The 24,494-nt window shown below is 42.0% G+C and overlaps 1 long non-coding RNA gene across 1 annotated transcript; it reads right to left on the bottom strand.

Moving 5' to 3' along the window:
- Positions 1-1,949: 1,949 nt before the first annotated feature.
- Positions 1,950-24,000, bottom strand: LOC119231750 (uncharacterized). The gene is made up of 3 exons (XR_005121941.1): positions 23,923-24,000; positions 20,722-20,788; positions 1,950-1,978 (listed from the first exon to the last, which is right to left on the bottom strand). It is a non-coding gene; the product is annotated as an uncharacterized LOC119231750 (long non-coding RNA).
- Between the last annotated feature and the right edge of the window lie 494 nt (positions 24,001-24,494).

The following is a 24,494-nucleotide window of genomic DNA, read 5'->3' as shown; positions in this document are numbered from 1 at the left end:
GCTCAGCAGACCTCTCCTGTCTCTCCCACTGTTCTCCTGAGCAGTGTATTTCAGTAGATCTGCCTGTTCTGTTCCCCACTCTGTCTCTGGTGAATCCTCTCACCACCAACCCCCACACCTCTGGCCTGGACCCCAGTTCTTGTATGCATAAATAAATCAATCTTTAAAACAACAACTGTATACCATTTTTTCCCTTATTCATTCATGTAGGCACTTGGGCTGTTTATGTCTGTTGGCTTTTGTGACTGTTAAAATGAACATGTTTATGTAAACATCTCTGAGACATTCACTACTTTGAGATACTACTTTCAATTCTTTTGGATATAGATTCAGAAATGAGGCTGCTAGATTATAGGAAATTCTTTCAGTTTTTTGAGGAAGCTCCATCGTGTTTTCTATAGTGGCTGCCCCCCTGTACATTCCCACCAGCAGCACAAAAGTTTCAATTTCCCTACATCCTTACCAACACCTGTTAATTTCTGGTTTTTTGATAGTGGCCATCCTAATGGATGTGGGGTGATACCTAAATGTGACTTTGACTTGCATTTTTCTAATGATTAGTAACGTTGAACATCTTTTCATGTGCATGTTGGTCCTGAAAATATTCTTTGGAGAAATGTCTATTCAGTTTCTTTGCCCATTTTATTTTTTTTTGAAGATTTGTTTATTTATACATACAAGAGCTGGGGTGCAGGCCAGAGATGTAGGGAGTTGAGAGGATTCACCAGAGACAGAGTGGAGAGCAGAACAGGCAGATGTACTGAAATACACTGCTGAGGGGAGCAGCAGGCAAGACAGGAGAGGTCTGCTATGACACATGGGTAGCTCCCTGGTGGACCAGGGGATTGAACTTGTGCTGCAGTGGCTGCGGATAGCTTCACAGTGCTGTGCTTAACCCCTTGCACCACCAGGGAGGCCCCAAACCAACTTATTTCTAAATGAAAAATATTTGCTCATATAATTTTCTTTACTATTAATTTTATCACCTGATTTTTTAAGAAGAGCTGCCAAATTAAAAAAAAAAAAACCAAAAAAAAAAAAAACCACCAAACAGGCACACAAAACACATAGAATCTTGCAAATATCAGGGATTTATGTATCTTTCTCAGCCTGTCTGTGTGAGAACCCCGCCTTTAAAATGGCTTCTCTCATTACTTTTCCTCATTTAATAACATTCTTCTATTTGAACACTTAGCTAATATGTTGGTATTTATCAGGGCATCTCTTGAGCTGCCTTTAAGCATCTTACTAAGCTCCAACAAGTTGCATGACCTTTTCCCCTTGTTACCAGTTTTTCAGTCTTTCCAACCAGCAAGATTCAGAGGGGCCAGGTGGAATGAGATGATTCTTTTTTTTTTTTTAAATAGAGGCATGTTTTTATTTATTTATTTATTTATTTATTTGTTTGTTTGTTTTGTTTATACATGCACTGGGTACAGTCAGAAGCGCGGGAGGGTGAGAGAATTCACCAGAGCCAGAGCGGGGAGCAGAACAGGCAGAAGGACCGAGGTACACTGCTGAGGGGAGCAGCGGGCGGCAGGAGAGGTCTGCGCGCCATGTGGGACCCTCCTCCGGTGGCCGGGGAGCAGCCGGGGATCGAACCGGCGCCGCAGAGGCCGCGGGCAGCTTCGCAAGCCAGCGCTCAACCGCTGCGCCACCGGGGAGGCCCGGAATGAGATGATTCTAAAGAGGCTAGCCCAACCCTTGAAGTTTTCCCAACAGGAGTCTAGGTACTGGACCCCTGAAGTTCTTTTTCTTCCTGATGCCTCAGGATGAGGCTGAAACAACATTTCGTCCTTTGCTTCTTGCACTTCTGGGAAGAGAGTAAGTTGGGAGAGTCTGATTTCTTCTGTGATTCAGGTAACATGGAACAGAAGGATCTTACAAAGGGACAGAGTGCAAACAGAGCTGGTGTGGGAGGAAATCTTCCCTGAGGAGGGGTGTTTTTGGGGCCAGTGTTCCTCACACCTCTGAACTCCTGTAAGGGAGAACACAGAATGGTATCAGTTTCCTTCTCACGCGGCCAGGACACTGCTGATTTCACACTTCCCTTTCTAGGAACAATTAAGAAGGATCTTGCAAGCATCTTTTATTTTTTACATTTTTTTAATTACAAAAGCAACCCTTATTAAAGAAAATTTGAAGAATCCAGAACTATATAAAATGAAAATGCACATCTCTCCCCAATGTGGCACCTTTCCCTGGGGGTCACCATGTTCACTTTGGAGATTTAAACATGTGTTTCACTAATGATAAAGGACTGATCACAAAAATCTACAAAGATCTGATGAGACTCAACAAAAACAAAGAAAATAATCCAGTCAAAAAATGGGCAGAACAGCTAAAAAGAAACTTCTCCAAAGAGAAAATGCAAATGGCCAACAGGCATATGAAAAATTGTTCAACATCACTTGTAATCAGGGAAATGCAGATCAAAACTACAATAAGATGCCATCTTATACCAGTGAGAATGGCACATATTAAAAAAACTAGCAACAACAAATGTTGGCGAGGATGTACAGAAAAAGGAACTCTCCTGTACTGTTGGTGGGAGTGCAAACTGGTCCAACCACTATGGAGAGCTGTGTGGAGATTTCTGGACCTACTAAACATAGAGCTTCCATGTGATCCAGCAATTCCACTCCTAGGTATTTACCCAAAGGACACAGAAACATCAATTCCAAAGAGCACCTGCACCCCTATGTTTATAGCAGCACTGTTTACAATAGCTAAGCTTTGGAAACAACTCAAATGCCCAAAAATCGATGACTGGATCAAGAAGATGTGGTACATATACACCATGGACTATTACTCAGCAATCAAAAAAGATAAACTCATGCAATTTGCAGCAACATGGATGGAGCTAAAAGGGATCATGCTCAGCGAAATAAGCCAGAAAGAAAAAGAAAAATACCGGATGGTCTCACTCATAGCAGGAATCTAGAAAACTTAAATAAGGGACCAGGAAAAAGAATAACTATAAGAAAGAAAATATCAAAATCAACAAACAACTATGAACCAGAGACACTCTATGGGGGGTGGGGGGCGGGGAAAGGAGGGCTTGGGGTCAAAATAAGGGGGTTGTAATTGTAAGGGGAATATAAAAATAAAATTTAAATAATAAAAAGAAATAAAAAATTGTATAAAAGAGCAAAAGTCAAATGTAGACAATATTTTTAATAATAAATATTAATTTTTCCAGTTTTATTGATATAAAAAAATAAACATGTGTTTTCACTAATATATATGTTGACCATAGCACTGGGCACAAAGTGTACAATAAATACTTGTTGGATGAAAAATGAATGAAGAAGAGTAGTTTTTGTTTTGTTCTAGAGCACTGGAATTTATGGTCTTCCAATAAAGGAGAACTTGCTTTTTTTTAAAAAAAAATTAATCTGAAAGATAAACCTTGGAGATCTTTCTATGACAGTACCTGTTGCCTTGTTTTTTCCTGACACTGATCAGTTCTACAGTACTCTGACACTCTAATCTTCTAATGATAATGATTTAATTCTAACACCAATTTCTATAGTGAGCTGAAACCCCAAGAAAGTTAAGGGTCAATCCAACAAGATTGCCCCCCACTTTTCTCTGGCCACCAGTCCCCATCCTAAAGTTATCTAGCCCCCAGGTCCCCAGAAAGTCATTTCATTAACATTCAATAGACAGTAAATTCAAAGGGTTTTAGGAGCTCTGTGCCAGGAACAAGGACAAAGACCTAATATTTATTTTTCATTTCACCAAATGTGTAGATCTTCCTTTCATTCTTTTCAATAACTTCAGGATGTGGCTAGTCCATTGAGTAGATACACCAAAATTTATTTAAACATCCCCTATTGACAAACATTTCAGTTGTTTGCCTCTTCCTGCTGTTACTAACAATGATATATTTATTTAAGTATCTACTGTTGGTGGACACTGTATTTATTCATAGTTTCCTTGCCATTACTAACAATGTTGTGGGAAATACTTTATGACCATTTCTTTAGGTTACATTCTCAAAAGTGGAATTCCTGGGTCAAAGTATATATATATATATATTCAGGCCTCCCTGGTGGCACAAGGGTTAAGCATGGCACTGTGAAGCTATCTGTAGCCTCTGCAGCACAAGTTCAATCCCTGGCCAGCCAGAGAGCTATCTACATGGTGCAGCAGACCTCTGCTGTCTCACCCACTGCTCCTCTCAGCAGTGTAGATCAGTCAATCTGCCTGTTCTGTTCCCCACTCTGTCTCTGGTGAATCCTCTCACCCCCCACACCTCTAGTCTGTACCCCAGTTCTTGTATACATAAATAAATAAATCTTTTAAAAAAAAGAATACATGTTCCCTGGCTCTTTGGACAGATACTGTTATATGGCCCTCCAAAATACTCACATCAACAGTGTGTGAGAGAGATCATTTCTCCAGATCATTGCCCAAACTGGATGTTTCAACTTTTGAAACATTTTGTTGTACAAAATTGCAAAAGCAAAAGCAAAGAAAAGATCATAAGACTTTCCCCTGTGCCCATCACCCACTCCCTTCCCCACTCCTGTAGATATTTCATTATATATTTCTAACAGAGGGATTTTAAAACTGTGACCACAACTCCATGATGACAACTCAATAAATTAGCAATAGTTTCCTATTATCAACAGATATCAGTCCTCAATTTTCCACAGTCTCAATTTTGCTAGTAGTTCGTTTAAATCAAGATTCAAAAAATTCCGTACATTACAATCTATGTCTTTTTAAAAATTTATAGGTACTCCTTCTATGTCTCTTCCATCCCACCCCAGTTTTATCTTTGTCCTTATTTGTTGAAGAAATTAGATGGTTTGTCCTAGAGAGTCTCCCATAGCCTGTATTTTGCTGACCATAACTGCGTACTTACATGTCCCTCTTATGAACTGGTAGTTAGATCTAGAATCTTAATCAGATTTAATTTGGGGATTTGTGTTCTTCCCTCGGAAGGCACATCCTGCCCCATGTCTAGTATGTCTATTCTGGATCAGTGTTAGCAGACACTGATGATGATTGCAAGATGGTGTTATGCCATCATTCCTTCCTCATTTAGTAGCTGGAAATGTCTAGAAAGAGAAACTTACCCTCATCAACTATTTGGTTACCCAGATATAGGAAACACAGCATGAATGCTTGATTTTTTTTATTCCCAATTTTAAAAAAATGAGTTGTTACTAGAATCCTTGAAAGGGAACCAATGAGGTTTCCTTTTGTTTTGAATTGTTTTCAGTATAGAAATAAACTCACAGATGTAGACATATTCATGCATTTTGTTTCCTGTAGTTATTACCTCACTGATGTATAAATTGCCCTTCTTTGGCCAGCGGGAGTTTAAGCTGGCTTTTGAGGCCTGACATAACTCTAGTGGTCTTTTTCAGCTTTGTTGTTTTTTGTTTGATAAAATGTTCCAGATTATGTTGTATCTTTCCTGTCCAGGCACAAAATCAGCTATTTCTCCAAAGAGCCCTGGGAAGTGGCATTTGGAGACCAGTGTACAGCAGGGTATTAGAGGCATTTATATTGCATTGGTCATTATTTATAAGTCTTTTTAGCATTAAAAAGCTATGATTTATTTTAAAACTACATAATGAGTTTATAGTGAATTTTCCAATTAGTATCCAAAATGACCACATTTTTATTTACTTTCAAAGATCTCACTTTCTCCCTCTTCTTTTCCCTGCTCAAGAGAGCGCCTGTTCTCAATAACACAACCTGAACCTTCACATAACAGTCTCACGGGACTTGCCATTAATTTGCATGTCATCTTTGCCCAGGGACCACACCAATTCCCTCTGTGTGGTTCTAAATTTAGTATATGTGCTACTGAAGTGAGAAGCTTTAAAATCTTTACCAATCTGAAAGGTGTAAAATTGTATCTCATTCTAACTTTATTATCTTGCACTTTTCTAGTGATGGATGAGGCTGAGGGTATGTCTTTCCATTAAATCTCTGGTTTAAAACCCTTCCCCCAAATAGTTGGTATTTTCCACAATAGTATTTCCCAGACTTCGGTCATTTGCAAAGTACACTTTTTCCCAATTAACAAATCACCCGTGTTACTGTTTACTGGATCTATTTTTAACTACTGAGCCTCCTACAAAGCAGCCATACACAAGCATAAAAATCATTGATGGGGGCCTCCCTGGTGGTGCAGGGTTTAAGGACAAAGTGCTATCAAGCTACCACTAGCCATTGCAGCAGGACTTTGATCCCCGGCCAGGGAGCAACCCACATGGCACAGCAGACCTCTCCTGTCTCGCCCACTGTGCTCCTCAGCAGTGTATTCCAGTCAATCTGCCTGTTCTGCTCCCCACTCTCTCTGGTGAATCCTCTCACCCCGCACCTCTGGCTTATAATCCAGTTTGTATGTATAAATTAATCTTTAAAAAAACAAAAAAATTAACAGGTTATCTGTTACCTGATGTACATTAACAAAATACATTGTTCTTTAGAATTAACTCCCACACTTTCCATCTATGGAATGAGAGATGTCAGTCTCTTTCCTTTGTCAACATATCTTTCTTTGTTTCATTTTTTTCTTAAGAATGACTAAGTTTTGGGGGTCTCCATCATGGGGCAAGGGATTAAAGCACAGAACTATGAAGATATCTGCAGCCTCTGCAGCACAAATTCAATCTCTGGCCAACCAGGGAGCTACCCACATGGCACAGCAGACCTCTCCTGTCATGCCAGTGGCTCCCCTCAGCAGTGTATTTAAGTCAGTCTGCCTGTTGTGCTCCCCACTCTGTCTCTGGTGAATCCTTTCACCACCACCACCCCTCCCTGCACCTCTGGCCTGTATCCCAGTTCTTCTATGTAAAAATAAATAAAATCTTTAAAAAAAAAAAGAATAACTATGTTTTGAGGAAGGTCAGACCAAACACCTATTCTCACTTGGTGCTTGAGGCACCTGCACAGTTAAGAAAAATATTCTTTACCACCAAGTGTGGAACTGGATTTGAATGCTACAAGTCAGCTGTGTACTTAGGGAAACCCCACCAGTCCTCAGTTTTCCCATCCACCAGTCCTCAGTTTTCCCATCCATAAAATGGGAAGATGGAATAAAGAGTAAACTCTCCCACCTTTATTCACTGGGTTTCTAGTTTAGAAGTGAGAACACTGCTCCCTTGTAACCATCCATTCCCTCCCACCTGGGTCCCCAGGTCAGAACTGTGGGGTTCCGGTCTGCACCCAGCAAGCCTGAGTCTAGTACCACTGACAGAGGATTTACACCTAGGGAGCTGGTTAGTTCCCAAGCCCAGGAAGCGCCAGAGGGCATCTGAAGATTTGAAGCAGCCATGCGCTGTTGGGTGGGAGAAGAGCCCAGCAAGAGCTCAGGGAACTCCAGGAGAGGCAGGTCATGCGACCCCAGAAGAGCAGGTCATGCCCTGCTTCCAGCAGCCAGGTCCAGCCACATACATCAGGAGTGTGTGTGTGTGTGTGTGTGTGTGTGTGTGTAGAGAGAGAAAGAGAGAATGTGTGTCTGCAGTATAAAAAAGCAAAAAAACCACAGTGGTAATGAACTAAAGAACCTACTATTTCACTGGTATTCTCCTCAGAGACAGGCAGCCACCCTCAGAATAAAGGTGGCCAGCATGAAAGACTCTTGTACTTTTGCAAGATTTCCCCTATGTGCTAATGATTGAAATTCCTTCAATTAGTTTAAAATCTTGTGTTTCACATCAAGAGTAAGGAAGTATATTCTGATCAGGCCAAATAGTAAGTATTTTAGACTTTGTGTGCCAGGTAGCCTCTGTTCTAGCTGCTTGACTCTCTTCTTGTAGTTAGAAAGTAGCCAGAGATAATACACAAATGAAAGAACATAGAAACAGCTAATGATTTTCACTCACTGGAAGATCAAGATCTGTGTTTATTATAGCATTGATTATGGAGGTTGGAATATATTTATGTTAATGTGCACCAGGTTTTCCAATAAAGCTTTATTTACAAAAGTAGGAGCCAGACCTGACCCACCGGCTGGAGTTGCTGACCTTTATTCTGTTTCTTTCTTTTTTTTTTTTTTTAAAGATTTATTTATTTATTTATTTATTTATTTATTTATTTATTTATTTATACAAGCACTGGGTACAGTCAGAAGTGCGGGGAGGGTGAGAGAATTCACCAGAGCCAGAGCGGGGAGCAGAACAGGCAGAAGGACCGAGGTACACTGCTGAGGGGAGCAGCGGGCGGCAGGAGAGGTCTGCGCGCCATGTGGGACCCTCCTCCAGTGGCCGGGAGCAGCCGGGGATCGAACCAGCACTGTAAAGGCTGCGGGCAGCTTCACAACCCAGCGCTCAACTGCTGTGCCACTGGGGAGGCCCTATTCTATGTTTCAATAAAGAGTTTTGGGATGAGGTTTGGTGAGCTGCCATTTACAGAACACATAAAACATGCCAGACACTTTTGTTTCGTCCTCACAAAAATAACTTTGTGAAAGGCACAGTCAATATCTCCCTTTATAGCTGAGAAAACTGAGGTGCAGAGAGGGTAAGTAACTTGATTAAGGTTGCTCAGTTGATACTGGCAGGGCCTAAGCTCAGGAATATGAAGTTTCATAGATTGCACTCTCTCTACACAAACAAAGAAGTATAGAAGCCTGGGGTTAGAGCACACCAAGTCCAATATTCTTATTTTATAGAAAGAAATGCAAATAGTAGGGGAAGATCTGAAACCAACTCACCTTCTTTTCCCAATTTATTTTATTTATTTATTTTTTAAGATTTATTTATTTATGCATACAAGAACTGGGGTACAGGCCAGAGGTGCGGAGGGTGGGTAAGAGGATTCACCAGAGACAGAGTGGGGAACAGAACAGGAAGATTGACTGAAATGCACTGCTGAGGGGAGCAGCGGGCCAGTCAGGAGAGGTCTGCTGTGCCATGTGGGTCACCTCCCTGGCTGGGAATCAAACTTGCGCTGCAATGGCTGTGATAGCTTCACAGTGCTGAGATTTAACCCCTTGCACCACCAGGGAGGGCCCCCTCTTTCCCCAATTTAAACAGAGATGGCCCTGGGGCCTCCCTGGTGGTGCAGGAGTTAAAGTCTCATCACTATCAAGCTATCACCAGCCACTGAAACATGAATGGCATGAGTTTGATCCCTGGCCATGGAGGTGACCCACATGGATCAGCAGACCTCTCCTGTCTTGCCTGCTGCTCCCCTCAGCAGTGTATTTCAGTAGATCCAATTGTTCTGCTCCCCACTGTCTCTGGTGTATCCTCTCACCCCCTGCACCTCTGGCCTTTATCCCAGTTCCTGTATGCATAAATAAATAAAAATAAATCTTAAAAAAAAATAAACAGAGATGGCTCACCTGGGGCCACATCTCTCCTCCTGAAGAAGTGGTCTATAGCAGGGATTCTTACTCCCTCTGGGTGGATACCAGACTCTCTCCTTACAAGCTTCCGATTCTCCTGCCCTTATCTGCTGCTGAACACATCACAGAAACAGGTAATGATTTTCTCTCACTGGAAGATCTGTATTTATTATAGCATTGATTATGGAGGCTGGAATCAGCTGAAAAATTTTATGTTGCAAATAACAGAAACTCCAACTCAACTCTTATATTAAAAAATATAGGTAATCCTCTTCCCAGAAGGGACCGGGGAGAGCGGCAATTGCATGGTGAACACCCCACTTCCTCTTCACTGCCCCTTTACTTTCTTTTTCTTTTTTTAAAAGATTTATTTCTTTACGCATACAAGAAATGGGGTATAGGCCAGAAGTGTGTGGGGGGGGGTAAGAGGATTCACCAGAGACAGAGTGGGGAGCAGAACAGGAAGACTGACTGAAATACACTGCTGAGGGGAGCATCGGGCAAGACAGGAGAGGTCTGCTGCGCCATGTGGGGTAGCTCCCTGGCCGGGGATTGAACTCTGTGTTGCAGTGGCTGCGGATAGCTTCATAGGTTGTGTCTTAACCTCTTGTGCCACCAGAGAGGCCCTGCCCCTTCACTTTCTTGTTGCCTCCTTCCCAGTCTTTGCACATCCACACCTGCCCTGTCCCAGTCCCTCTTCTGTGGCAGGTTTATTGGTTGTACATATAAACTACACTTTCAAAAAACACATACAGGTAATTTATTGGCTTACAGAAACGAACATGTCTGAAATGGGTCTACCTTCAAGTGGGGCTTGACCCAACTTCTCTCTTTGTTTCTCATCTTCCTTAACATTGGTTTTAATCTCAGGCATGTTCTCCTTTAAGGTTGCAAAATGACTGCCAGGAACTTCTAAGGCTACATCCTTCCTTACTTACATATTTCCTTCCAAAGAAGTGGGCTTTTCTTTCCCAGAAATCCTTGCATCATATTGGTTTGGGTTAACCACACATTTTAATCCAGAGGTTGGGACACTGTCTTAAGGCAATGAGGATCCAGTCATGGAACTGTGGGTGGGGTTACTTGTACCCAAACCACAGGGCTGAAAACCAGCAAAGGAATGTTAATTCTTACATGAGAAATCAGGGTGGTGTTGGTGGAAGAGGATTGGCAGACAAAAATGCCTGCTCTGTGTTGAACTGAGTGTCTTCTCCCGTTCCCGAACCTTCACTATTCCATTCTAATTATTTCACCTCACCCCAGAGGGGTCTGTTTTTGCATACATGATCCCTTTCGTATCTTCTTGAAGTTAAGGGTGAGCCTCCATCTACCATCCGCCTGGAACACAAGCCATGTGTGAATTATATCCAGGGTGAACATGGGGCAACTGTGTTCCTAATGGGTGTGTCTTGGAACCAAGTATGTTTGGAAAAGTGAGATGCACAAGTGGACATAGAAGGTTGTGAGACATTTTAAACACAGGAAGATGCCTTGAAAATAGCCACTGATGGGGGCCTCCCTCGTGGTCTAAGGGTTAAGTCTCAGGGCTATCACCTCAAGGGCCTGATTTGATCTCTGGCCAGGGAGCTGACCCACATGGCGCAGCAGACCTCTCCTGTCTCATCCGTTGCTCCCCTCAGCAATATATTTCAGTAAATACGTCTGTTCTGCTCCCTATTCTGTCTCTGGTAAATCCTCTCACTTCCCTACCACCCTGCACCCCAGTTCTTCTATGCAAAAATAGATAAATAAAATCTTTAAAAAAGAAAGAAAGAAAGAAAAGAAAATAGCCATTGACACTATCCTAGGTGAGTAATTGATGCCAGAGAAGTGAGCAGGGCAGAGTGCTTATTTCACTAATTCAGAGATGACTTGGCACAGATCCAAGGCTATTTAGGGTACCCCTGCCCAGATGCCCCCTGAGAGGAGGTCAGAAGGTAATCAACAAATCACTAAGCTTGCAGACTTTTTTCAGAGTTCTCATTAGCAAGCAATACATTAGTGTCCCCACAGGCCATCTTCACTGAGTGCCAAAAAAGATGTGATATTAAGAGGCACAACTCTGGTTCCAATTTACCTATAAGCAGGTAGAAACCACAGACCCATCTGTCCTTCCTATGGGTGGGGATGGGAGGATGCCAGACCGCCTGTGAAGTCCTTCTGTTCCTAGGATAAAGACTGACATAGGATACAACCACAACTGTGGGCCCTTTGTGGAAAAGCAAAGTGGGGGTGGTAATGAAAGCCTGGGGCCATTTAGTGTCTACACATTCCTATTTTACCATATTGGTTAGATGCATGATGTCTAGAAGGTGCTTGACTGTCTTTCATTGTCCAATTGTTTATATTTGAACTTTCTTCCAGATTTTCCTTGCAATTAAGTTTCTTAACCTCTAGTCCTTAATCGTTGAGGAGTATTGCTCTGGTTAGCTCAGTAGGTCCAAAACCAACACTCCCAAGTACATATTCTCAAAAGAATTGGAAGTAGAGACTCAAACAGATCCTTCGGCACCAATGTTCATGGCAACAGTCTTTATAACAAAGTGGAGACAGGGTGGTGCAAGGGGTTAAGACCCAACCTATGGGTCTGTCCGCAGGCACTGTAGCATGAGTTCAATCCCTGGCCAGGGAGATACCCACATGGTTTAGCAGACCTCTCCTGACTCGCCCGCTGCTCCCCTCAGCAGTGTACTTGAGTCAATCTGCCTGTTCTGTTCCCCACTCTGTTTCGGGTGAATCCTCTCACCTTCCCCCACACCTCTGGCCTGTACCCCAGTTCTTATATGCATAAATAAATAATTTTAAAAAACAAAGTGGAGACAACCCACATTTTCATCAACAGATAAATAGGTGACTAAATGAACTATTATTCAGCCACAAAAAAGAATGGAATTCTGGTACATTACAATAAGCAATACAATTTTAAGGGGTGAACCTTCAAAGTATTACACTAAGTTCCACTTCTATGAGCCATCTAGAATGGGCAAACGCATGGGGAGAGAAGGTAGAATAGACATTGCCCAGGGGTAGGAAGAAGGGAGAATGGGAATGGGGGAATTATTGTTTAATAAGTTTAGAGTTTCTGTTTGGGATGATGAAAAAGTCCTGGAGATAGAGGATGGTGATGGCTACACAACATTATAACTTACTTAATGTCATTCAATCATACATTTTGAAAGGTTCAAATGCTAAATTTAATATTATGTATATTTTACCATACTTTAAAATTGTTTATGTCAAAGTAAGGGGTAAATCTAAGCAGGCGCCTGTTAGCTCCATTCTGTCTCATAAACCACACTACCTCTACCCCAAGTTTAGCTCGTGATTGGAGATGCATGCTTTGGGCATTGGTCAGAGAATCTGGCTCAGGTGCCCTCTTCCAGTTGCTTTGAAATATGGTCCATCAGCTGCTTTTATAGTGGGTTAGGAGAGCTGGTCATCACGCTGAAGGGTAGACCCCCAGAGGCATAACACATACTGTTCAAACATCAAATAAATGCATGTAGTAAAAATTCTCTCTATTACCCCTTTCTTTTTTTTTTTTTTTTTTAAAGATTTATTTATGCAAGCACTGGGTACAGTCAGAAGCGCGGGAGGGTGAGAGAATTCACCAGAGCCAGAGCGGGGAACAGAACAGGCAGACCGACGAAATACACTGCTAAGGGGAGCAGTGGGTGCGGCAGGAGAGTTCTCTGCCGCGCCAGGTGGGACCCTCGCCAGCAGGCGGGGATCGAACCGGGCGCTGCAGAGGCTGTGGGCAGCTTGCAAACCAGCACTCGACCGCTGCTCCACCAAGGGAGGCCGTTACCCCTTTCTTTATTACTCAGTTCCCACATTATGTGGGACTCTTTCTTGTTTATCCTTCCTGAAAATGTTTACATATATATATGCACAAGCTACTATGGATACAAGTTTTCCCCTATCCTCTTTGTTTACCCTGTGGTAGCACGCTAGTCTGCATCTTGCTTTATTATTAGTATTAAAATTTACTTGCTGATCTTTCCATAAAATACCCAAAGAACTTCCTTTCTTATTCTTTTTAAAGCTGAAAATATTCCAACATATGGAGGCACCATCATTTATTTAGCCAATCCTTTACCGACAAGCGTTTTGCTGTTTCCAATCTTTTGCATTACATAATTATAATGAGTCACCTAGCATGACTGTCATTTTGCATTTGTATGAAGATATATGTAGGGAAAACTTTGGGAACGAGATAAATAGGTCTGAGAGTACTTGCATTTTAATTTTGATGATGCTGACAACTCACCTTTGACACAAGATGTCACTTTACCTTCCTAGCAGCAATATGTGAGAGTGCTTGCCATCCTATTGCCTGGTCCATGAAATGTGAGAGCAAATGTTTGGATTTTTACTGGCAGAATGGGTGAAAATTTATATCTCAATGTGTTTTAATTTGCATTTATCTTCTGACTCAAGTATCTCTTCCTATTAGAACCATTTTTCTTTTCTGTGAACCATCTGTTTATATCTTTTGCCCATTTTTCTCGGTTCATTTTTTTTTCACATCAATTTATAGGAGCTCTTTATTTATTTATTTATTTTTAAAGATTTATTTATTTATGCACATAAGAATTGGGGTACAGGCCAGGGGTGTGGGGGATGAGAAGAGTCACCAGAGAGAGTGGGGAGCAGAACAGGCAGATCTACTGAAATACACTGCTGAGGGGAACAGCGGGTAAGACAGGAGAGGTCTGCTATGCCATGTGAGTCACCCCCTGGCCTGGGATGGAACTCATGCTGCATGGCTGCGGATAGCTGTCTTAACCCTTTACACCACCAGTGAGGCCCCTATAGGAACTCTTTAAATATTAGGCAATAAACGCTTTACTTATGACATAGTTGAAAATATTTTTCCCAAATTCATTTGTCTCATCTGTTTTCATTTGTCTTACAAACATTTTTTACATAGGCAAATTGAACAATTTCTTTTTAGTGACTTTTGAATTTTGTGAGATAGTGAGAAGGGCCTCATTCACTCTGAACTTATAAAACAATCTGCATAATTTCTCCTATTACTTTCATTCCTCCCACTCCCATTCCAAACGAGGATTGAATAGTGAAAAAACAGGAAAAAAAATTAGATTCTGGTGAGGGTGGAGGCATCAGAAAAGAAAAGAGATAAATAAAATACATAATATATTAAATCAAGCATTAAGGAGGAAAACAAGGTAGGGAGCATATAAGGGAGAGTTTGAGGTGGCCTTTTGGAAAAGGTGCCATTTGAGCCCAGGTTAAGGGAGCCAGTCATGAGGATTTCTTGAGGAGAACATTCTAGGCAAAGGGAAGAGAAGTGTGAACACCTGGAAACAGAGCTTGTCTGGCATACTTGGGGAAGAGCAGGGAGGCCTGTTTGGCAGAAACGTAGTTGAATCTACACAGCTGACATCAACAGACGGTCCATGATGTGGTCTAATGGAGCACTAACACCACACTGGCTCAGATGCCAGGCTCTGTGGTCCAGGCAGCTTCCTTGTCTCACTCTGGGTTTCCCTGACAGCCCAGCTGAGGAAAAGCTCTCAAGCAGTAAGCTTATTTGGGACTTGCTCCCAGACATCATCACAAGAGGGAAAACCAATACAAGAAGAGGATGGAGCTGGCCCTCACTGTGTGCAGTGAGTGTTCCATCCAGTGGTACCTGGTGAGGAGCATCATGAAATGGGTCTTAGGCATGTCCACCTCTGGTCCAAGGCAAGAAAGGCATCATCCATTGGTTCCCTTCCCCATGGATCAAGGGCAGCACAGTGGGGCAACCCACTCCCCACTTCCAGTTGTGTATGTGAGTGTCCAGGGGGTTCCTGTGGCTGAGTCACACTGCAGCATCACAGAAGCCCCCAGGAGGGGGCAAGTAGGGACTGCAGGGAGTGGAATCAGTGTGGCCACAGCAGCAGCTGGAGTTAAAGAAGGGCACAGTGCTATGTCTTTCCTTGTTGCTCTTTTCTTTCAGTTTTCCTGGATCTTTTTATTTGTGTGTGTATTTTTTTTAGAAGTGGGGTACAGGCCATAGTCTCAAGGGGTGAGAAGATTCACCAGACAGAGTGGGGAGCAGAACAGGCAGATGTACTGAAATACACTGCTGAGGGGAGCAGTGGGCGCGACAGGAGAGGTCCCCCGCCAGCTGAGGATCAAACTCACACCGCAAAGGCCATAGACAACTTCACAGTGCTGCGTTCAACCCCCTGTGCCACCAGGGAGGCTCCTGTATTTTTAAATTACATAAATTTTAGGATCATCTTGCTCTAGCTCAAGAAAAAGATCTGTGGCATTTTTACTGGGATTGCATTGTATTTATAAATCCACTGTGGGAGGGTTGATGTCTTTATGGTACCACATCATTCTCTCCAGGAATGTGTTATGTCTTCCCATTGTGCAAGGTTTCTTCACATCAATCTCAAACTCTTCCTGATGAGTTTATTCCTGGAGAGTTTATTTATTTGTCTTTGTTTTTGTGGTACTTTAATAAAAAGAGCCCACAATCATATGTAGAAACAGGGTATTGTTTCTACATCATGTGATTTTGGGTCAGTTAGCTACTTCTCCATGCCTCAGTTTCCTCATCTGTATAGACAGGATGATTAGATTACCTTTTTCATAGAGTTGCTACGATGATTCGCTGAGGTGGTACTTATGAAGCACTCAGGACAGTGCTTATCACATAGCAAGTGCTACTTAGGAGTTGGTTAATATCCAATTTTTATACCTCTCATTTCTCTTTGTCTGCTTCATTAGGGGATCCCTCCACCCTAGTGATATGTGAGTGGTTGTTTTGTTCCTGATTCTCATGGGAATGTTTCTAGTGTTTTGTTACAAAGTGTGATGCTGAGGTATATGATTATTTTCATATTAAAAGAGTTTCATTGACTCTATTTTGTTGACAATCAAAAATAGATGTTGATTTTGTTAAAAGTGAACATCTGTTAATAAGATGGGTTTCCCAATCTAGATCTGTCAGTCAACTTTTGCTTTGTATATTTGGAGGCTATGCTATTAGGTGTATACCAATTTAAAATTATTATTTATTCCTAGGGAAATGGATTTTTTTTTTATCATTATGAAGTGACACTTTTATCCTCTGGAAATTTTATTTTTGCTTTAAATTATATTTTGTCTGAGAAGCAATTATATTTCATTAATTATTTTGTGTTTGTTGCAAATCTGTATCCTTCTGGTTATATTTGATTAGTTTACCTTTTTCCATCTTTTCATGTTCAGTCTTTCTGAGTCCTTAAATATAGATCCATCTTTTGTAAATGGCTTATAATTGAATTTGGTTTCCTAATTAAGTTTGACAACACTTATCCTTTAACTGGGACACTGGTTCATTTAAATTTAATGTAATTACTGATAAATTCTTAGGTTCTAATCTGTTACCTTACCATGTGTTTTCAATGTGTTACACTTATTCTATGTTCCTTTTTTCTCTTCTTGCCTTCTTTTGGATTGATTAGATATTTTTTATTATTCCATTTACCTCTGTTAGTTTAGCAATCCTGTGCTCTTCCTTTATTACTGCTTTCTTTTTTAATATTAAGGTTAAATGAGGTCTAAAAAAGCTCCCAGAAGAGTACTGGGTTCAAGCTAATAAAGACATTTCATTCATGGCCAGCTTGAGTGTGTCCTCAGGGGGCTATAGCTTAAAGAAGAGATTTAATTTCTTTGCCTCAATAGAGTGTATTAACAGCAGTTCCATTCTGGTTTGTATAGATAATGGGATTATTTACCTGGCTGGTTCCACGGTTAATGAGGTGAACCAATAATAGTTGTCATCAAGAATAACATATAAATCTGTTTCAAAGAGATAAGTCATTTGAGTGTCATAGCTTTGAGGTTTACTTTTTGCACATTCCAGAGGTCTTAGCCTTGAATAATCTACAACTAAACTTGTATTTAATAATGACCCTAACCATGTGAATGATATGAAGAGTTAAAAGGATTTGAATGTTGGGCCTCCCTGGTGGTGTAGGAGTTAAAGTCTCAATGCAATCAAGCTATCACCAGCCACTGTGCCATGTGTTCGATCCCCTGCCAGGGAGCTAACCCAAATGGCACAGCAGACCTCTCCTGTCTCACCTGCTGCTCCCCTTAGCAGTGTATTTCAGTCAATCTGCCTGTTCTGCTCCCTACTCTGTCTCTGGTGAATCCTCTCACCCACCCCCAACCACCCCCACAACTCTGGCCTGTACCCCTGTTCTTGTATGCATAAATAAATAAAAATATTTTTAAAATACTTCGTATGGAAATAATACTTTTTATGTAAAGCTAATATAGCAATATGAAAAATGATCAGCCCAATGATACTATTGAGGGTCCAGCAATCAGCATTATGCATTGATATTTTGGTACTTGCCTTGATAAGCTTTTACAAAGGTACATAATATTTTAAACACACAACTTTGTGCAAAGTGAGTTGAAAAACTACAGTCCATTATTGTATATGTTACCATAAAATTATACTATGCATTCTTAACTGGTCCAACCACTATGGAGAGCTGTGTGGAGATTTCTGGACCTACTAAACATAGAGCTTCCATATGATCCAGCAATTCCACTCCTAGGTATTTACCCAAAGGACACAGAAACATCAATTCCAAAGAGCACCTGCACCCCTATGTTTATAGCAGCACTGTTTACAATAGCTAAGCTTTGGAAACAACCCAAATGCCCAAAAATCGATGACTGGATCAAGAAGATGTGGTACATATACACCATGGAATATTACTCAGCATTCAAAAAAGATAAACACATGCAATTTGCAGCAACATGGGTGGCGCTGGAAGGGATCATGCTCAGCGAAATGAGCCAGAAAGAAAAAGAAAAATACCGGATGGTCTCACTCATAGCAGGAATCTAGAAAACTTAAATAAGGGACCAGGAAAATGAATAAATATAAGAAAGTGAAAATCAAAATCAACAAAAAACTATGAACCAGACACTTTTTGGGGGGTGGGGGGCGGGAGGGGAGGATTGGGGTCAGAATGGGGGGGTTGCAATTGTATGGGGAATATAAAAATAAAATTTATTATTTAAAAAAAATTATACTATGCATTCTTAACTTACCAAAGCTTAATAACTCAGTAGTCTTTGATGTCAATCAATTCTTACTATTATGTATTTTAATTCAATGTTTATCTATAATTGAAACTCCTCAGGAAATTATTATTGCTTTATATAGTCAATGTTTAGATTTATACACATATTTATCATTTTTATTACTCTACATTATTTCTTCCATCTCTGTTGGCGGATTCTCTTATTTTCATCTCAAAGTGTCTTTCTTTCCCCAATTTCATTTTTTAAATTAAATTTCCAACTTCATTTTTGCAGGGTATTTTACTGCTTATAAAATTCTAATTGGCAGTTATTTTCTTTCAGCCTAATGAAGATAATATCCCACCATCTTCATTTTCTCTTGTTACTACTGAAAAGTCAACTCAATGTTTCTTTGAGTGTAATTTACTTTTTCTCTGGATATTTTATAAGTTTCTATCTTAGATGTTTGCAATTTATATAATGTGTCTAGGCATGGGCTTCTCTCTCTCTCTTTTTTTTTTAAAAAAAAGATTTATTTATTTATACAAGCACTGGGTACAGTCAGAAGCGCAGGAGGGTGAGAGAATTCACCAGAGCCAGAGCAGGGAGCAGAGCAGGCAGAAGGACCGAAGTTCACTGCTGAGGGGAGCAGCGGGCGGCAGGAGAGGTCTGCGTGCCATGCGGGACCCTTCTCCCGTGGCCGGGGAGCAGCCGGGGATCGAACCCGCACTGCAGAGGCTGCGGGCAGCTTCACAACCCAGCGCTCAACCACTGCGCCACCAGGGAAGCCCTCTCTCTCTTTTTTTATGTCTTGTTTAGAATTTATAGGACTTACTAATTCTGTAGATGCACATCTGTTATTGTTTCTAAAATGTCTCACCATTTGTCTTTTCAAGTATTACTTTTTCTCTGTTCCTGTTCCTAATTCAACTATGTTACCCTGTTTCACCGTAAGCCTATGTCCCTTACCTTCTGTATTTTCCATCATTTTGTGTCTCTGGGCCATTGTCTTCTGACTTCTCCCGTAGTTCACTTATTCTTTATTCTATTGTCTTAAATTTCAGTTTTGTGTTTTTCAGTTCTGTCCCTTCTAATTTGTTCTTCATCCTATCGACTATGCTACCTTTATAGCTTTCAGTTCCCTGGTGATATTTTCAAACTTCTGTTGTCTTGAACATGGGTAAACATCGTTGTTTAGAGTCATTGTATGATAAGGCCCAGTAACTGGAGCCCCTGTGTTCCTGTTAATTCTTGTTTCACGGTTGCTAATATTGTCTTGTTCATCTTCTACCTGGTTAGCTTTGATTTTATGCCAGATATTGTTTCTAAAAAAGTATTTTTTTAAGATTTATTTTATTTATTTATGCATACAAGAACTGGGGTGTAGGCCAGAGATGAGGGGGAGGGTTGAGAGGATTCACCAGAGACAGAGTGGGGAGCAGAACAAGTGATCTACTGAAATACACTGCTGAGGGGAGCAGCCGGGGATACAGGAGAGGTCTGTTGATCCATGTGGGTTAGCTCCCTAGTCAGCGATCCATCAAACTCATGCCACAGTGGCTAGTGATAGCTTGACAGCACTGAAACAGGGAGACCACTCTTGCGCCAACAGGGAGACGACTCTAAAAAAGTATTTGTAGAAATAATTTCAGACTCAAGATGAAGTTATCTTCCTCCAGAGAGAATTTATTGTGCCTATTCCAGGTGTCCTGAACTGCCTTACATCAAGTTTTGAGATTTTTTTGTGTGTTACTGTATGACCAGAAGAAAGATGCAGTCAGAGGGAAGGCTAATTTATACCAGGATTACTTATATCATGAGCCTCTCAGAGTCGCAGCCCAAAACTCTGAGCTAAGTGGTTTACCAGTACCCCTACCTATGGTGGATCCCGCCCTTTGTCCCCCACCCTCTGGGGCTGGCCAAAGGATATCTTAAACTCTTAGCAAATGTTCCTGGAAAAAGTGAGTCTAAGTGTTTTGCTCATCAATATGCACTCTTGGGGCCTGAGTTCATTCCCCAGCTGCCAGGGAGCTACCCATATGATGCAGCAGACCTATCCTGTCTTGCCCGCTGCTCCCCTCAGCAGTGTATTTCAGTGGATCTGCCTGTTCTGCTCCCCACTCTGTCTCTAGTGAATCCTTTCACCACCTGCACCTCTGGCCTGTACCACAGTTCTTGTATGCATAAATAAATAAAATAAATCTTTAAAAAAATATGCATTCCCAGCTTCTTTTGAATCGAATTCAGTAATAGATACCTATCGTGTTAACTGTGATATTTAATTTTTTTTGGTTCTACTTTGCCTAGCTTTTAGATTTTTCTTCATGGAGAGGATTAGGGTACATTACCTAGTCCACTGCTACTGGAAGAGGAAGTTCTGGATAATGGTAGTAGAGTTTCATACTCCTTGTATTCCTACAATAAATAACAGATGGTTATAATCTATTAATTTTAATATGGTATATTCTATTTACTAATATTGACTTTGGACTTTTGGCACTAATATTAATTAGTGAGCTACATCTATATTTAGGTATTTAGTAAAGTCTTTAGTGGTTTTATATCAATCTTTTGCACAAGATTTTGGAAATTTTTTTGTCCTTTTCTATAGTGTATAACAGCTTAAACAGCCCTGGGGTAATTTCCTCTTCCAAGGTTTGGTAGAATTCCCCTGTGAAGCCTTTTAGGACAGTGGTTTTAATTATAGTCATTGGGACCCTTGCTGAGGTGCTGTGGATGGGAGACATGTAATCTCAATGATAGATAGTATTTGATTCACACCAGTGCACACAGTTGGAGCAATTGTGTGATTAAGACATTTAATTCTAATAAATTTTCAATACCATGAAATTATAGAGATTAAATTATTATTTTGTATTGTTGCAAGAGCCAAACAACTATAAAACCTCATCTTATGCTCTAACCTTTCTCAGACTAAAATATGTGCATTGAACCTCATTCCAAACATTTATTCTGCCTTTCTCGGCCAAGCAATCTCTAAAGATGTGTCTTGTTGCTTCAGGCCATAATGATACCACTCCCTCTAACCCCCAGAGCTAATCTCCTATAAAATTTGACATTTGCTCATCAGAAAACAATTGTTATTTCTGGGCTTCTTATCTGTGCTGTTTTCCCTCACAGGGGGAGGGTTTCATCTCTTTGATTACTCCTATAAATGGAGTAAATGTAATCATTAAGAATAAAGATGAAAGCAAGATGGGGAGGTGGAGCATCAAATCTACGCTCTAAAGCAAAATCAAAATAAATAAACAAAACCCCAATAACAGCAAAATTCCATAGCCAAAGGGCTTGGGTGCAAAGTGACCTTTGCAAGAGGGTCAGATTTCCTAGGAAGTATGGTATATGGAGTGTAATTTAGGGCTTCAAAGTAATAGGAGACTGGGGGCAACTGAATTTGAACTCCCTCTTGTGCCCCCTAACCCCCAGACCTGGGGAAGACGGTGGAAGTGAAGGTCACTCCCAAGTTTATAAATGATTGAATTTCAGAGGGATATTGTCTGACTGGCTAGTATGAACCTGCTTGTGTGGCTGATGTGATTTTGCTAGCTAAAGGAAGTTAGTTAACCACTAACAAAGGGAAGCTAGAAATTCTAGTGCACATTCATGCCTGTGTCCCTATCCAGATTGTAATCTCCTTGAGGGCAGGGATTCTATTTTTAATCTCTGATTCCCACTGTCGCAGATTTCATGCCAGTACATTGAAAGAGAGAAATAATTAAAATAACGTTTTACATGAATTGATGTATTCATTCAGTGAGTATTGATCGCATGTCTGTGTCAGGCCCGGTGCTGGTGCCCGCAATAGATCAGAGAAGGGAGGAGGGAGAGGAGAGGCGGGCTCCTCCGACAGTGGATGTGGGTTCACCCTGCGCTCTAGAAAGCCTCCCCATCTGCTGTCGGTGGGATCTGCAGAGGACCTAGCAAAGAGTCTCGGGGTGGGGGTGGGGGTGGGGGTGGGGTGGGGTGGGGTGGGGTGGGGGTGGGGTGGGGTGGGGCTGGGGTGGGGGTGGGGTGGGGCTGGGGTGGGGCTGGGGGAATGATTCAGCCTCTGGTGGCCTCTTGTTGCCGCAACCCCCTAAGAAGTCAGCAGCGGTGAGCTCTCCTTGGGTGTGAAAAGATGAAGAAAACTGGGGCCCTGACAGTCGCTCACAGACCGAGGCCCAGCGTGCAGAGTTTATAATCTGTGCCCTTGCTGTTACCAGAGAAAGAAAATTTGCAGCGAAATTGGGGGTGAGGGAGCACGCCTTTTTCGCAGATGGCGGAGGTGTGGTTTCGGGAGGGACCGCGGCAAGAGCTCTAAATGAGGCGATGGCGCGCCCCCTGCTGGAGTCAGGGCCGTTCTGCAACTAGCGGAGCAAGGACTTAGGGAGCTTGAGAGGGGAGAAAGCGAGCGATTCCTTGTTCCTCCAAAACGCAGGCAACAAATCTCCAAAGGGAAAAATCCATCAAGCTGATCCTGGGATCCCCACCTTCCCTACCTTCTTGGAGAACCCAGAAGGAATCAGGAATGGATACGTGGCAAACAAAACTCCATCAGTAGCCGAGGCCTCTGCTACCCACTCTGCAGGCCAGATCACTACCCCCCGGGTGCTTCAAGGCCCTTCTTGGGCTCACCCTCAGGGGGGAAAGGATTGTGAATTATTGTAAACCATATCGTAAAACATATGGACTTTTTATGCAAATGCCAGGACCCTGTGCGTGGGTAATAATACAGATACAGATAGCGTGGCTTGGAAAGCCTATATCTAACTTACCGACATCTCCCTTCACCGTAACCGGATATAATTTGAGAATTTTCTGAAAAGAAAGACTTTAACGCCCCCAACTAATCTCTTCCAAACAGCGATAATTATAAATTCCAAACAAAAACTTAGAGGCATGTGAGCCTCTTTCAGGCTTTTCATTTCAATAGATTCACTAATTAAAAGCTATAATTTAACAAATAATGATCTAACCATCTCACTTTGAAATCAAACAAAAACCTACCACTAAAACGTTGGGTGAGATAAAGATAATGAATCTGGGCGCATTCAGACTCCTGCTGGGCCCATGTTGGCCCTCTTCCAGCAACTGGGCCTGCAATCTTTGATTAGTAGCAATAGTTTTCCAAACCATTTGGAGCTCACTCACTACAGGGAGGATAAGAGCACAATTTGTGAGGCTAAGTGTTTTTTTGGACCCACTCCCACTGCTGATGAGCAGGATGGAATATTTATTCTTCCTTTGCCCTTATTCATTGTCACTTGGTCAATTTCATTTTCTCCCTGATCCTTCTTTGGCTGTTGGGGAAGAAGGTTGTTTCTGAAGTCACAAGCAGGATGGAGCTGGGAACTAGCAGTGAAACCAGGTGATGCTCACTCAATGCTCACTCAGCAGCCTAAGTGGTTAACAAAATAACAAATGATGAAAGTAAGTTTGCTTCCCACCTACCAGCCACCTCCCTGAGCTGGGAATTGGGCATCTGTGCCAGGCTAAAAATAGCCTTGTGTTCTGGAACCTCCCCCGCAGCCCCTGCTCGCACCACTCACCCTGTATGCCACCCGGGCTGATCTTGGGGAGCGCTGTTCTCCATGGCAGGAGGGTCTCTATCACAGGCCTCTTCTCAGAGAGCTGGGAGGCAAAGAGAAGTGAGTATCTCTAAAAAGGCATCAGGAGGTGGCAAAGGGCACCCCATGGATCTGAGACAGGAAGGGACACTGGGTGAACCCTTGGGAGTGACACCCCAGCTTGGACACTCTGTATCTGCCTGCAGGCTCAGGGAGGAAGGTCCATCCATGTGGCGCGCTTACCTGCGGGTCCTCAGCCCGGGACTGTTAACATCTGCAGAAACTGCTCCTGCTTTGAAACATGAAACCCTGATGTCCCACTCTTGAGCACAATTCCTGTCTTTTATCTCCCCATCCCCATCATTCTATCTGTGCCCATTTTCAGCCTCAACCACACCTCCAACCTTGTCATCCTCATCTATTGTCATCAATATTGTCATCCTCAATGCTACCATATATGGGGTACTTAAGCTGTGCCCAGCACAGTCTGCCTGTTCTGTTCCCCACCCTGGTGAACCCTCTCACCCCTGCAGCTCTGGCCAGTTCTTGTATGC

This window comes from Talpa occidentalis, unplaced genomic scaffold (genome assembly GCF_014898055.3).
Source record: "Talpa occidentalis isolate TD23 unplaced genomic scaffold, MPIMG_talOcc4v2.1 talOcc4.7, whole genome shotgun sequence".
Taxonomy (NCBI): domain Eukaryota; kingdom Metazoa; phylum Chordata; class Mammalia; order Eulipotyphla; family Talpidae; genus Talpa; species Talpa occidentalis.
The sequence above is the reverse complement of the archived record's forward strand: the minus strand, read 5'-3'. Positions and strand labels throughout refer to the sequence as shown.